General features: G+C 45.8%; 1 protein-coding gene and 1 non-coding gene across 2 annotated transcripts in view; one reads left to right on the top strand and one right to left on the bottom strand.

The window, feature by feature from the left end:
* Window positions 1–10,464, bottom strand: part of IL1R1 (interleukin 1 receptor type 1) — an 86,955-nt gene extending 76,491 nt beyond the window's left edge. Inside the window, exon 1 of the mRNA XM_040223812.1 lies at window positions 10,154–10,464. The gene's annotated coding sequence lies outside the window, so the exon portion shown is untranslated. The remainder of the gene's footprint in view (window positions 1–10,153) is intronic.
* Window positions 8,796–8,880, top strand: LOC120852361. The gene has a single exon (XR_005718541.1). It is a non-coding gene; the product is annotated as a small nucleolar RNA SNORD86 (small nucleolar RNA).
* Window positions 10,465–14,248: the final 3,784 nt, after the last annotated feature.

Genomic DNA, 14,248 nt, shown 5'->3' with positions numbered 1-14,248 from the left:
CCCTGAGATGTTAACTGATCTCCCAGCTGTCTGACTTCCCGCCCAGGTAGTCCTATCTCCATGGAAACCCATATCCCTGAACACATCTTCTTGATCAGCAGTTCCTAAAGCCTTCATTCCAGACTCATCACCTACACACACACACACACACACACACACACACACACACACTAATTCCCACTCGGCTCTGGCCACAAATGACCAGTGTGCCCTAGGGACGATCCCAAGAGCCTACCCCAAAACACCTGACCTCAGTTCCTTGTGTTTCTTCACAAGATGGAAGCATCTCTGAGCTTCGAGCCCTGCCATCAGGCATTTGAGGGTGTGGTCCAGCCCTTCTGCAGGGTCCTGCCAATACTCCAGACTCAGAAACGGAGCAACCCCATAATAATGGAACCAAAGAGGCCAGAGTGAAAGAGCATGCAGGCTACAGAGAGCCCGCCCTCCTCCAGTGATGAGGCTGAGGGATTTTGATCTGTTTGGGCACCCAGGGAGCTCAGTGTTAGGGGCCAGTCCCAGCTCCATCCTTGGCCTACCCTGTGGCCTTGAGGAAAGAGGCCTTTCTTCACCTCTAAAGACAGAAGGAACACGTTACCTGCTCCTCCACAGAAGGAGGGAAGAGAAGCTCGAGCCACTGCAAGCAGCTCCCACGGTGCTCTGCAAGGCTCCCGTCTCATCTGGAGCCAGAGCGGCTGGGCCCCTTCCCCGCCCACTCCTGCCTTCCTTCTGGCATTGACACTCAGTTCTGTCTTGAAGCTGCCCTGGAAGCCACTGCTCACCGTCTTCCTCTCTGGGTTTTCCCTTCCTCCTCCTCCTCTCATCCCTAGAAGCACTGAGCACAAGGCTCAGCCTGGACTGAACACTCAAGAACCATTTCTTAAAACCCTTGGTTAATTTAGTAAAAGCTGAGATGCCAAGCAAGTCCCTGGTGCACGAGTTTCCTTCCTGGGAGGGTAGAGGGTGCTTCTGTGGAATGTCCGTGCCTCCAGGTTCAGGCAGAGCACCTGTTGCTTGTCACACACCCAAGAATTCAGGGCTGGGCGAGAGAGTGCCATGTCCTGGGTGCCAGCCTGCCACTGTCTCTCATAAATAAAACAGCATTCCCCAGCGCTTGCACAGAGGGACTGGGTCTGCCTAATGTCACACAGGTGAACACTTGTGGTCTGGGAGGTAAGGCTGTGCACACGCGGGCACATCTCCCCAGCCTGTGACTGGCAAGTTCAGAATGAAATCCAAGCTCCTCATCATGGCCCCACCACTGTCTGCACCACCGAGATCTGGCCCCTGCCTCCATCTCTAAGCTCCCTCCCACTCACTCAGCCCCCACATACTGAGCTTCCTCTCCCCTCCAAGGGGCTCAAATCCCACTGCCCCTCTGCCTCAGACCTCACCCCTCCTCACAAGGACTCCCCTTCACCAGGTGACTCACACCCAGCCCTTTGCCACTGTCTCAGCAGCCATCTGTGTCCTTCACGATGTTTATCATACACTCAACTCAGGCTACTGCCTGGCCCCTCCGTGTGATCCTCGAAGGCTGCAGCCAGATTGCTCTGCCCCATGGGTGGACACCCACAAGGCATAAAAAACAACTGCTGTGATCACAGTTGGTTTTAAAACAATCTCAATGCCACTACACACATATTAGAATGACCAGTGGCAACTTGCTCCAGCACTCTTGCCTGGGAAATCCCATGGACAGAGGAGCCTGGTGGGCTACAGTCCATGGAGTCACAAAAGGGTCAGACGCGACCTATCAGCTAAGCAGCAGAGCGACCAAAATCCACAGCACTGACAGCAGATCCCATCAGGGATGTGCAGCAACAGAAATTCTCGATCAGAGCTGGTGAGAAGGCAGAAAGGTGCCACCACTGTGGAAGACAGTCTGACAGTTTCTTATAAAACTAAACAAACTCTTACTGTAGGATCCTACAGTCACTCTACTTGACGTTTACCCAAAGGGGCTGAAAACTTACATCCACACAAAAACCTGCACGTGGACATTTAATAGATGCTTTATTAATAATTGCCAAAACTTGCTAGCAGCCAAGATACCATTCAGGGCATGAATGGATAAATTAAGTGTGGTCCATTTAGACGATGGAATGTTATTCAGTGCTGAAGAGAAATGAGCTCTCAAGCTATGAAGAGACATGAAGAAATCTTCAGTGCAAAATCCTAAGTGAAAGAAGTCAGTCTGAAAAGACTACATAACATTTACATTCTGAAGAGGCCGAAGTGTGAAAACAGGGTTGGTCACACAGTCGTGTCTGACTCTTTGCAACCCATGAGCTTTGACTCACCAGTCTCCTCTCTCCTTGAAAGTCACCAGACAGGAAAACTGGAGTGGGTTGCCACGGCCTTCTCCAGGAGATCTGCCCAACTCAGGAATCAAACCTGGGGCTCCTGCATTGCAGGCAGGTTTTTTACCTTCTGAGCAACCATGGAAGCCCAATACTATGGAGGCAGTAGAAAGTTAAGTGGTCGCCAGGGGCTAGAAGGAGAGATGCATAGGTAGAGCACACTGAAATGCCCTGGGTGACACTATAATGGTAGGTACGCGTCACCCTACATTTGTCTAAACACATAGAATACATATCACCAAGAGCGAATCTTAAGGCAGGCCATGGACTTTTGGTGATAATGACGTGTTAGTGTGGGTTCATCAGTTGTAAGGAAGGAACTACTCTGGGCAGGGAGAGAGCATACGGACAATGGAGCAGGTTATACACACGTGGGGCAAGGGTTATATAGGAAATCTCTTTACCTTCCCCTCAATTTTGCTGTGAACTTAAAAGTGCTTTCAAAAAATAAAGTCTAGGGACTTCCCTGGCAGTCTAATGGTTAAGACTTCACCTTCCAATGCAGGGTGTATGGGTTTGATCCCTGGCCAGGGAGTTAAGATCCCATATGCCTTGTGGCCAAAAACCCAAAAGGTAAAACAGAAGCAACATTGTAACAAATTCAATAAAGACTTTAAAATGGTCCACATCAAAAAAAAAAAAAGAAAAAAGAAATCTTTAAAAAATAAAGTCTAAAAATCCTCAGTTATATAAGATATGAAAAATTTAAAAACAACAAAAACACCCACCAGTTTGCTAGCATACCTATTTTGGTAGGCACATGAGGAAATACTCTCTCAAATATTCCTGGCAGGGGTATTAATTGTTACAACCTGTTGTAACAGGTGGGAAATCTTGACATATACATCAAATCATAAACGCACTCAGCCTTTGGCCTGGCTGTTCCACTTCTAGGAATTCAGCCAACACATACTCTTGCTAGCTCTTCTGCAAAATGACAGAGGCATGGCTGTTTGTTATTCATTGCAACATCAGCTGTAATAGCAAAAGACTGCAAACAACTTGAGTCAGCAAAAGGTTAAAAGGAAGCTTTTTTTGATGCAGATGTAGACCCAAGTACAGAAGAGTGTGGGCTCCCTGGTGGCTCAATGGAAAGGAATCTGCCTGCCAATGCAAGAGACCTGGGTCAGGGTGATCCCCTGGAGGAGGGCATGGCAACCCATTCTGGTATTCTTTCCTGGAGAAGCTCATAGACAAATGAGCCTGGTGGGCTATAATCCATAGCATCGAAAAGAGTCAGACATGACTGAAGCAACTTAGCATGCAGCAACGCACAAAAAGAGTTTATGTCCTTAGTGTGCGATGGTTAGCTTTCCATGTCAGCTGAAACTTCCAGATAGCTGGTATGTCTGTGAGGGTGTTTCTGAAAGAGATTAGCACCCGAATTGGTGAACGGAGTACAGCAAATAGCCCCCTTTCCAGAGTGGGTGGGCTTCCTCCAATCCCTTGGGGACCTAAATAGAGCAAAAAGGTAGAGGAAGACTGAATTAACTCTGCCTGAAAACTTCATCAAGGACGTCCATCTTCTCCTGCACTTGGCAATTCTGATTCTCAAGCCTTTGGACTGGACAGGAGTCTACACCATTGCTCTCTGGCCTTCTAACTATACCATCTGCTTTCCTGGGTCTCCAGCTTATAGATGGCAGCTCCTGGGACTTCTCAAGCCTCATAATAGCATAAGCCATTCCATACGTTATTATAAGAATCTTCCTGGCTGGGGGAAAGGGATAGTTAGGGAGCTTGAGATGGATGTGTACACACTGCTCTGTTTAAAATGGATAACCAACAAGGACCTACTGTGTAGCACAGGGAACTTTGTTCAGTGTTACGTGGCAGCCTGGATGGGAGGGAAGTTTGGGGGAGAATGGATACATATATATGTACGGCTGAGTCCCTTGGCTGTTCACTTGAAACTATCACAAAATAGTCAGCTATTAGTTGTTTAGCCAAGTCGTGTCCGACTCTTTTGCGACTCCATGGACTGTATGCCACCAAGCTCCATGGGTTTTCCTAGGCGAAGATACTGGAGTGGGTTGCCATTTCCTTCTCCAGGGGATCATCCCAACCCAGAGAAGGAACCCACATCTCCTGCATTGTCAGGAGGATTCCTTACCACTGAGCCACTGGGGAAGCCCATTAATCACCTATATTCAAATACAAAATAAAAAGTTAAAAAAAAAAAAAAAACTCTTCCTAGATAGATATAGACAGACACGTACATAACAGCAGACTGAAACAGCTATATCAATACCTATATATTAATACATCTACATACATATCAATGCCCCACTGGCTCTCCAAAGAGAGAACTCTGACAGATACAGTGAGAAAGAGGTGGAAGAGACTAGTAACAGTCACCTATTGATGAGAAAGAGGGAAAGACTTGGTTGAATAACCTTTTTAAAGCCTTTTAAATTGTGTGCTATTTGTTCAAAAGCACATGAACCACGTGTTTTCATTCATCATCCCTCAAGTCCAGCAGCCCGTGAACTCTAAAGTGAGGCTGTGTCATGAACCCAGGCGTGCGCTAACTGCTGATGTGACTTCAGGCAAATCACATCTCTGTGCTTCCATTTCTTAATCTGCAAAGTAAGATGATAATAAAGACTCCCTCATACACAAGGCACTCAGAACCGGGGGTCCCACATTAAGGAAGTCCTCTACTCGTTATTTGCCATCATTATTACTTATCCACTATGAGCGTCAAACTGTTGCTGAACATGTACTTGACCCTGACTGAACAGCCGACCACTGAGGTCAGAGTGAAATCCTGTACCCCCTGTAAAGCCTTCCATACTTGTGGCAAGTCCATGGGACTTGCACTCACTAAAGGCGCCATCTCCATTTTCCTGAATCTACCCCTGGTTGGAATTCATCCGCTTCACACCCATTCAGAGCTTTAAAGTTGTACTCAGTAGAAACAGAAACCAACCCACACTTAACTAAACAAAGAAAACAGTCAGTGCACCCCAGGAAGAAAGCTCCATTTTTTAATCTTACATAATTCCTCTTGAGAGGGATATTCATTTCCCTGGGGAGCTGGGTTAAAATGTTCCTAGCTCGCTTCCGCTGACTCATTCAAAAAATGTTTATGCTCCCCCTCAAAGGGTGTCAGACCCCAAACCAGGTCCTGGAAAGAGAGGAACACGTAAAACCAGGCTCTGCATTTGAAAAGTTCTGACTGTGGATCAGAGCAGAGCAAGTGGACGGTGACCATGGGATACGAGAAGACTAGCATGTGACCCCATACTCAGATAAGCAAGCAATAAGATAAATCCATCTTCAAACTATGTCCCTGTGCTGCTGAATCTAAGAACAAAGAAATATGTTGAAATACATACATGTTTTCTTTTCAAGTTTAGAACTATTTCAACAACATCATCAAAATTTCAGCATGCAGCTCTCTGAAAACTAGACACTTTATAAGGTGAGGCTATATATAAACTTCATATTAATAACAACAGTAATAGTACCATTTGGTATTTTTACTCTTTTTCTTTTTAAAGAACATTCCTTTATGTCCCCAGTTCAATCACGTGGTGGGGTGGACAGCCAGTCCTTATCTCTAAATTTAATAGAGAAAAAGAAGATAAAAAGATTGAGTTTGCTCTGGGTTGTTCAAATGGTAAAAAGTCAGCAAAAGCATTCAACTCCCCACACACTCAGTGAGCTTGCTGAGAGACATCAAATGAGGTCAAAGACCACAGAAATTAGGTTGGCAAAAGTTACTCTGAGAAAGGATTGGTTTGATGATGACTAACCAAAAGAAGACAAGAAGCTGAACCCAAAGGGGCAGAATAGGAAGCCAGAGGTTTCACAAAAAAGTGTCCTTAAAGCAAATTAAGACAACAGAAGACTCCTTTCCAGTTATCAGATTAGAACACTTAAAAAAAAAAAAAAAAAAGGTAAAAAACCCAATGCTGGTGAAAGTGTGAGAAAAAGGTGAAAAATGTGTTCATACAGTGCTGGAGGGAGTGCACACGACTAGCACTTTCCTAGATTAACTGAGTAATAGAATTGAGAACTTTAAATACACTGATACCCTTGACCTCTGGGAATTATTCCAAGGAAAGACTAAGGAAGAGATGCATAGGATCCCCTGCCGCTAAGCCGCTTCAGTCGTGTCCGACTCTGTGCAACCCCATGGACTGCAGCCCACCAGGCTCCCCCGTCCATGGGATATTCCAGGCAAGAGTACTGCAGTGGGGTGCCATTGCCTTCTCCGCCATCCCTGGGATTCTCCAGGCAAGAACACTGGAGTGGGTTGCCATTTCCTTCTCCAATGCATGAAAGTGAAAAGTGAAAGGGAAGTCGCTCAGTCATGTCCGACCCTGAGCGATCTGACTGCAGCCTTCCAGGCTCCTCCGTCCAGGGGATTTTCCAGGCAAGAGTACTGGAGTGGGGTGCCATTGCCTTCTCCTACAAGCATGTTAGTATGGGGGATGTTAATAATAGAAAAGAAAAAAATCAAATATACCAACATGATTTAATAACTCATCTATGTCATGTGATTAAAAAGCTTTTGTAGGAAGAAGTTCCTTAGCAGGACAAGACCCTCACAACATACTGCTGAAAGGCAAAAGCAGGTGATAAAACAGCATGGAGAGTCCAAGCATGCTTTTTCCAAAATGTAAATGTGTTTTGAGAAAACCACACCCACCCAAACACTAACAGTATTTATCTCACAATGTTAGGCTTTTATGTTTTAACCTTTTTAATTCACCTCTATATATTCTTTTTCAATTGTCTTTTTGACCATGAGCATGTGTTGTCTGTATATGTTTTTAAAGACAATACTTAAGAAGTGGATCTTAGCGACTCCGTGACCTTGCCTGAGAGTTTCATTCCTCAGCAACCGAACAGTGCCCCAAAAGGTTTGTGTGTTAAAGAATAAAAGCTGAATAATAAAGAATAATAACAAATAAAAACTGTTGAGTTGAGACAGTCCATAGGCTTCTTTTAAAATTCCTCACGGCTTGTCAACAGATGAATAGATAAAGACGATGTGGCATATATATGGGTACACACAGAATAGAATTCTACTTAGCCATAAAAAGAATGAAATAATGCCATTTTTAGCAATGTGGATGGATCTAGAGATCATACTAAGTGAAGTCAGAGAAAGACAAATACCATTTGATATAGCTGATGTGGAATATAAAAATTATACAAGTGAACTTATTTATGGAACAAAACAGACTCACTTACATAGAAAACAAACTTATGGTTACCAAAGGGAAAAGATGGGAAGGATGAATTGGGAATCTGGGATTAACATATACATACTACTAATATAAAATAACCACCAAGGACCTACTGTATAGCACTGAGAACTCTACTCAATACTCTGTAATGACCTATGTGGGAAAAAAAATCTGAAAAAGAGTGGCTTTATATATAATTGATTCACTTTACTGTACACCTGAAATTAACACAACATTGTCAATCAGCTATACACTAATAAAAAAAATTTTTTAATAAAAAAATAAAATGTACTAATATCTAAGTTAACTTTTAGGTTTAAAAAACTGTGCAAAGTATTAAAAGTATAATAATATAAAGTAAATTAGAACAAATATTGCAGAAACTCTAAAAAAATACATTTTCAAATAAAGAAAATTCACCACTGCAATCAGGAAGATCAAATTCAGAAATGTCAAGAAATGTCCCCAGTCCTTCCAGACAGCACATCTCCCCTTTCCCCAGCAACCCGCCCACCTGCAGTGGAACACAGACTTCCCCCGCCCCCAGCACACACAGGGCGGCCCCCAGGCAGCCGTAGGTGGACACAGCAATTCAGCAGACCACCCGGTCACTCGCTGCACCTTGTGAGCTGTCCTTTCCACCATCTAGCCCTTCATGTGCTCACAGCCACCGTGCAAAGTCACATTTGGCGTAAGAGCAAGAGCAAGATTCAAACTAAATTGAATGGTTAACCTCGTTTTGTTTTCTTCTTTCCTTAAACTTCTCGAATTCTGACTGATCCAACCACACTATTATAGAGTATATGGAGGTCAAGGGTGTCCAATAAGGCTTCCCTGATAGCTCAGTTGATAAAGAATCCGCCTGCAATGCAGAAGACCCCAGTTCAATTCCCGGGATGGGAAGATCCCCTGGAGAAAGGATAGGCTACCCACTTCAGTGTTCTTGGGCTTCCCTTGTGGCTCAGCTGGTACAGAATTCACCTGTAATGCAGGAGACCTGGATTCAATCCCTGGGTTGGGAAGATCTGGAGAAGGGAAAGGCTACCCACTCCAGTATTCTGGCCTAGAGAATTCCATGGATCCACAGTCCATGGGATCGCAAACAATCGGACATGACTGAGCAACTTTCACTCATTCACTCAGTAAGACAATATGGACCATCCCCTGAGAGCCTACAGTCTCCTCACAACTTCAGGTGTAATATTTGCAACGCCTCTGAAAAAGCATGCTCAATACAGTGATGTCTGACCAGTACTCCCTGACCTACACAGGCCTCTGCTCTGGGGGTGATGGCCAATCCTGGTATCTGAGTGATTCCCTGCAAACGGATCCAGTTTCCAGAGCCCAGTAAAAATAAAAACCAATAAACAGCAACAACAACAAAAGCCACACTCAAGTTTTCGAGATTCCATTGTAAGTCTTTACGGAAGGAAGCATGCACAAGTCTTGATAATACAATATATTATAATCTTAAATGCAATCAGTGATGTCAGTTTATAGTAATGCAATGCCTTCAGCCAAACACGGGCTGAGATGATCCCACTCTAGAATCGTAGAAGCATAAAGGAAAGTCATAAAGTAAGTCTTAATTCTGCCATCAGCTACAGCATTTTAAAAGGACTTTACAGGGACTTCTCTTGAGGTTGAGTGGTTAAGATTTCACCTTCCCATGCAGGAAGTGTGTGTTCGATCCCTGGTCAGGGAGCTAGGATTCTGCATGCTTTCCAGATGAAAAACCAAAGAATTAAACAGAATCAATATTGTAACAAATTTAAAAAACACTTTAAAAAAAAAAAAAGGACATTACAATATCCTTCACTTAAACCTCATGATGTATAGGCTGTGTGTGTTAGTTGCTTAGTTATGTCCGACTCTTTGCGACCCCATGGACTGTAGCCCACCAGGCTCCTCTGTCCATGGAATTCCCCAGGCAAAAATACTGGAGTGGGTTGCTGTTTCCTTCTCCAGGAGATCTTCCCGACCCAGGGATGGAACCCAGGTCTCCTACATTACAAGCAGACTCTTTACCATCTGAGCCACCAGGGAAGCCTTTGCTGGCTAAGAGGAAGTGTATAGTCATGTACCTCCCACATATCTCTTAGTTAATCTTCCATAGAATAAAACATATGTAATCAGAGATGGGGCTTCCCAGGTGGCTCAGTGGTAAAGAACTTGCCTGCTAACGCAGGAGATGCAGGCTTGATCCCCAGGTCAGCAAGATCCCCTGGAGAAGGAAATAGGGAACCCACTCCAGTATTCTTGCCTGGGAAACCCATGGACAGAGGAGCCTGGTGGGCTACAGTCTGCGGGGTTCCAAAGAATCGGACACATCTGAGCGACTGTCACAACAGCAACAATAACAGGTGATCTATTAGCAGGACTCACAGGCACACTCAGGGTTTTAAATATGCCCACAGAGCCACATAACACTAAGAAATCCTTCAAATCCTGTTTCAAAAAACAGCACAATACTGTCTGTTTTATCAGACTCCATTCCTCCTTCCTAAATACTTCAGTGTATAAGTAAACAAAGGAAAAAGGAGGGGGGAATGCAGAAACAAAAGCTAAAGTGCAAATCCATCATCTTACCCACTCCTTTCCTCGTGACTGGAGGCTGCGGGAACGGCTGGCCCCACCAGAGGCAGTAACTCAGGCTCAGCTCTCGGTGTTTCTTTTCCCACCTATGAAGCCCGCTGAACTGACGGTGGTTATTAAAAACAAAAGTGCATCTCAAAAATCAGCCCTGAATGGGGTTGCTGATGGCGGTTTTCTTTTTCTAGAGAGCTCCAGGGCTGCTCAGCACACAGGAGGGTGAGGCCTCACCGCTTGGCAGAAGAGCCAGCTGTGCAGAGGCTGGGGGGAAAGGAGAAAGTGGGCTCCAGTGATGCCTGTTAGGCTTTAATCCTCAGCTGTGACACACAGAGGGAGCTATGAACAGGAAACTCAGAGCTGGGCAGGCAGCCAGAAACATTCAGAGAACGTGCCAAGCCCTTTCGAAATACCACACTCTTCACTGAACACTCACTGCTAACAGTTCACAGGCTGTGTCTCTCTTCTCAAATGACAGAGCCATAGACTCGGGCCGGGCTGGCCCGCGGACATCCAGTCTGTCACAGTTCCCGTCATCAGAGTCAGGGACCAGTCAAAGCCAGGCCGGGAGACTCCCACCTCCTCCCTCTTCTCCCACCTCCAGATCCTTCTCCTAACGACATCTGCAGATGTGAGCTCCCAGCGATACCAAAGGACCCTTCCTTCAAGCTTTTGTAGGTTTCAGATGCAGGGTCTCTTCCTAATGCACCCACTGCCCCTTCCACATGCCCTGGGGACCCTGCAGGGATCTCTTGCAGCATCCCGGAGGGGAGGAGACCCACTGGTCATTCCTGGACTCAGGGGGACAGCAGCCTGATTTCATCCACGAGAGAGGGGGCTGTCGAACCCCTCTTCTGACTGTCTCTCAGGGGCCCCCCTGAACCCCACACCTGGATTCATGTTCTCAACACAATCCAGGTCCCACCTATCAGAGCCCTACTCATAGTCTGAAACAGAAGGACCAAACTGGCCAAAGTACCCAAGGCCCACCCCCAGGCTCTGCACACCTCTCCACCTTGTCCCCCCTGCCCTTCAAAAGAATTCTCTGTGCCCGCTCGGATGGGCCACCACTGACTCCAGAAGACAATGCTCAGGGAATTCCCTGGTGGTCCAGTGGTTAAATACTTTGCCTCCCAATGCAGGAGTGTGGGTTTGATCCCTGGTTAGGGAAATAAGGCAATGGCACCCCACTCCAGTACTCTTGCCTGGAAAATCCCATGGACAGAGGAGCCTGCTAGGCTGCAGTCCATGGGGTCGCTAAGAGTTGGGCACGACTGAGCGATTTCACTTTCGCTTTTCATTTTCATGCATTGGAGAAGGAAATGGCAACCGGCTCCAGTGTTCTTGCCTGGAGAATCTCAGGAACAGGGAGCCTGGTGGGCTGCCGTCTCTGGGGTCGCACAGAGTCGGACACGACTGAAGCAACTTAGCAGCAGCAGCAGTAGTAGGGAAATAAGACCCCCACATGCCTTGCAGCCAAAAAACCAACATGTAAACAACAGAAGCAATATTGTAACAAATTCAATAAAGACTGTAAAAATGGTCCACATTTTTAAAAAAAATCTCTTAAAAAAAGGCAACACTCAAATGGCATGGGTTCTGCAGCTATCCTCCTGACCCAACTCCCCTTCTCCTCTTGAATGTGATGCCCTTTCAGACACAACACTCCCCCTCCTCCTTGACCCCCTTTCCCCACATTTCCAGTCTTCACCAAGGTTCATGTAGGAGTAACACTTCCACATCTTGGGGTGATGCCCCATGCTCTGAACCCATGTTTTCACTCCCTAAAAATAACAGAGACGGCAAGAGTGGGCACTCACTATTCATCAGGCACACTTCTAGGAACTTTCGATTCTTTTAGCCCATTTTACAGATCAGGCAATTGAGGCACAGAAAAGGCAAATGCTTTCCCTGAGATCCCTCAGCCAGGTAGGGTGGAGCCTGGGTGGAGTCCAATCTGGCCTCACTCTTTCTTTCCAGGCACCTGTGCTGTTTATTTGGGAACAAGGAGTATGTACTCAGGGAGGGTGCAATTTCCTAACCCTTCTCGGTAGCTGTTCCAGAAGGGCTTCCCAGAATGCTTTCCCAGGCTAGGTAATTACAAGTAGCTGTGATTAATTGGTAGTCTAATGAGCTTTAATTGAGAGACCAAATGGTCCACCTGAAAACTGCTGTGGACTGGGCTTTCAACATTAGGAAATAAACAGAATAGTCTTGAGGTTAAGGCAACGTTCTTGTAGTCCAGGGGTCCCTAAACTCTGGGATCTAATGCCTGATGAGCTGAGGTGGAGCTGATGTAAGAATAATAGAAATAGAGTGCACAAGAAATGTAACATGCTTGAATCTTCCTAAACCATCCCCTACAACCCACAGTTGGTGGAAAAATTGTCTTCCACAAAACCAGTCCCTACCCTGGTGCCAAAAAGGTTGGGGACCACTCCTGTAGAAGTTTCACTGACATTTTTAACCTATCTTAATGGGTGTATCCAGGCCCTGGACATCTGGTGCATCAACGGACTGCTAAAGACATAACCTCACTGAAAGAGCTGAGATGCCCTGATGAGAAGAGCCGACTCATTGGAAAAGACCCTGATGCTGGGAAAGATTGAGGGCAGGAGGAGAAGTGGACAGCAGAGAACGAGATGGTTGGATGGCATCATTGACTCAATGAACATGAATCTGAGCAAACTCTGAGAGACAGTGGAGGAAAGGCAAGCCTGGTGTGCTGCAGTCTGTGGGGTGGCAAAGAGTCAGAAACAACTGAGCAACTGAACGGCAACAACCCTCAAAGGTCTAGGGTGATGAGGGGCAGGGAAACGTCCCCACCCTTCCTCCAACGTGGAGTAGCTGAGGTTTTGGGGACCTAATCCACCCCCAGCTCCAGAGGCAGCCCCACTGATCTGAGCCATCAGATCTTCAGAAATGCTCTAGTACCTTCTAGGCTGCTGGCCAGGTCCTATAAATGCTGGCAGGTGAATGACATTTCACTGAAGAGATGTTTCTGGCTCCCACCAGGGGCAAGACCCTCCCTATGCTCTTTGGTAGAACAACAACGACAAAATCAGGAAGACCCAGCTTTTGTCCCTAAGAAATTTACTACCCAGCTGATGGGGAGGCCGTGGACGAGACACTAACAGGCTTAACCCACTGTAGGTATTGATATCTGCCTCCCCAAACAGGAGTTTTGGAGTTTGTTTTCCCAATTTTTCCTTTATTCAACACTTAGTGGAGAGGAAAGATTTTTGTTTACAGGATGTTTCTGATCCTCTTTTCCACTCCAGACAACATCTCCTTTCCTCCTGCCCACTTCTCAGCAAGGAGACACACACACATGCACACACACACACACACACACACACACACACATACACACTCCCGACTGGGTTTTGTAACTTGCTTAGTTCCCCCCACTCCCCCACAGAGTTCAGGGGGAAAAAATAGTCATACCGGGCAATAACAATCCAATACCAGAAGTTTATGGAAAATCCCCAAACTCCAGGGTCCTTTATAAAGGCTGGAGCTCAGATCTCACTGAGCAAAACCTGGAGCTTTTACCATGAAAACTCTCAGAAGACATCACTAGGAAACAATTTTATCAGCAACATGGCCTTTGTAGAACTCTGGAATGCCTGTATTTCTATTTAATAGGTCAGAAATAACTCATATATTTCCCCAGAATACTTTTATGGAAAAGTTTACACATTCAGAATGAATCTGCATTTAAGAACACCTTGAATGTGGCTATAATCCACGTGCTTCATGTGTTTCCTTAATCCATGTGTCGTCCACATGTTCCCTACACATCAAAATTGATGAGAACGGAGAATGCAAAAAAGCATGGGAATGTGCGTGTGCATGCGTGCAGACGTGTGTGTGCCTGTGCAAGCATGTCCATGCCTGGACTCTGACCTCATCTCTCCTGCCACGTACTACAGGTCCTTAAGAAAGGGTGGGAACCCTGTTTTACTAGGTTCAGCAATTTTGTAGTTAATTTGGTAATTAAACAGACACCTCCCTGGGCCCCAGGACGCCTGGGTAAAAAGGCCTGTTTAACTTCATGGGGGACTTAAAATGGCTCAGATGGTAAAGAATCTC

This window comes from Oryx dammah, unplaced genomic scaffold, assembly GCF_014754425.2.
Source record: "Oryx dammah isolate SB20612 unplaced genomic scaffold, SCBI_Odam_1.1 HiC_scaffold_25, whole genome shotgun sequence".
In the NCBI taxonomy this organism is placed as follows: Eukaryota; Metazoa; Chordata; class Mammalia; order Artiodactyla; family Bovidae; genus Oryx; species Oryx dammah.
Note: the sequence above shows the minus strand (reverse complement) of the source record. Positions and strands in the feature narration are given on the sequence as shown.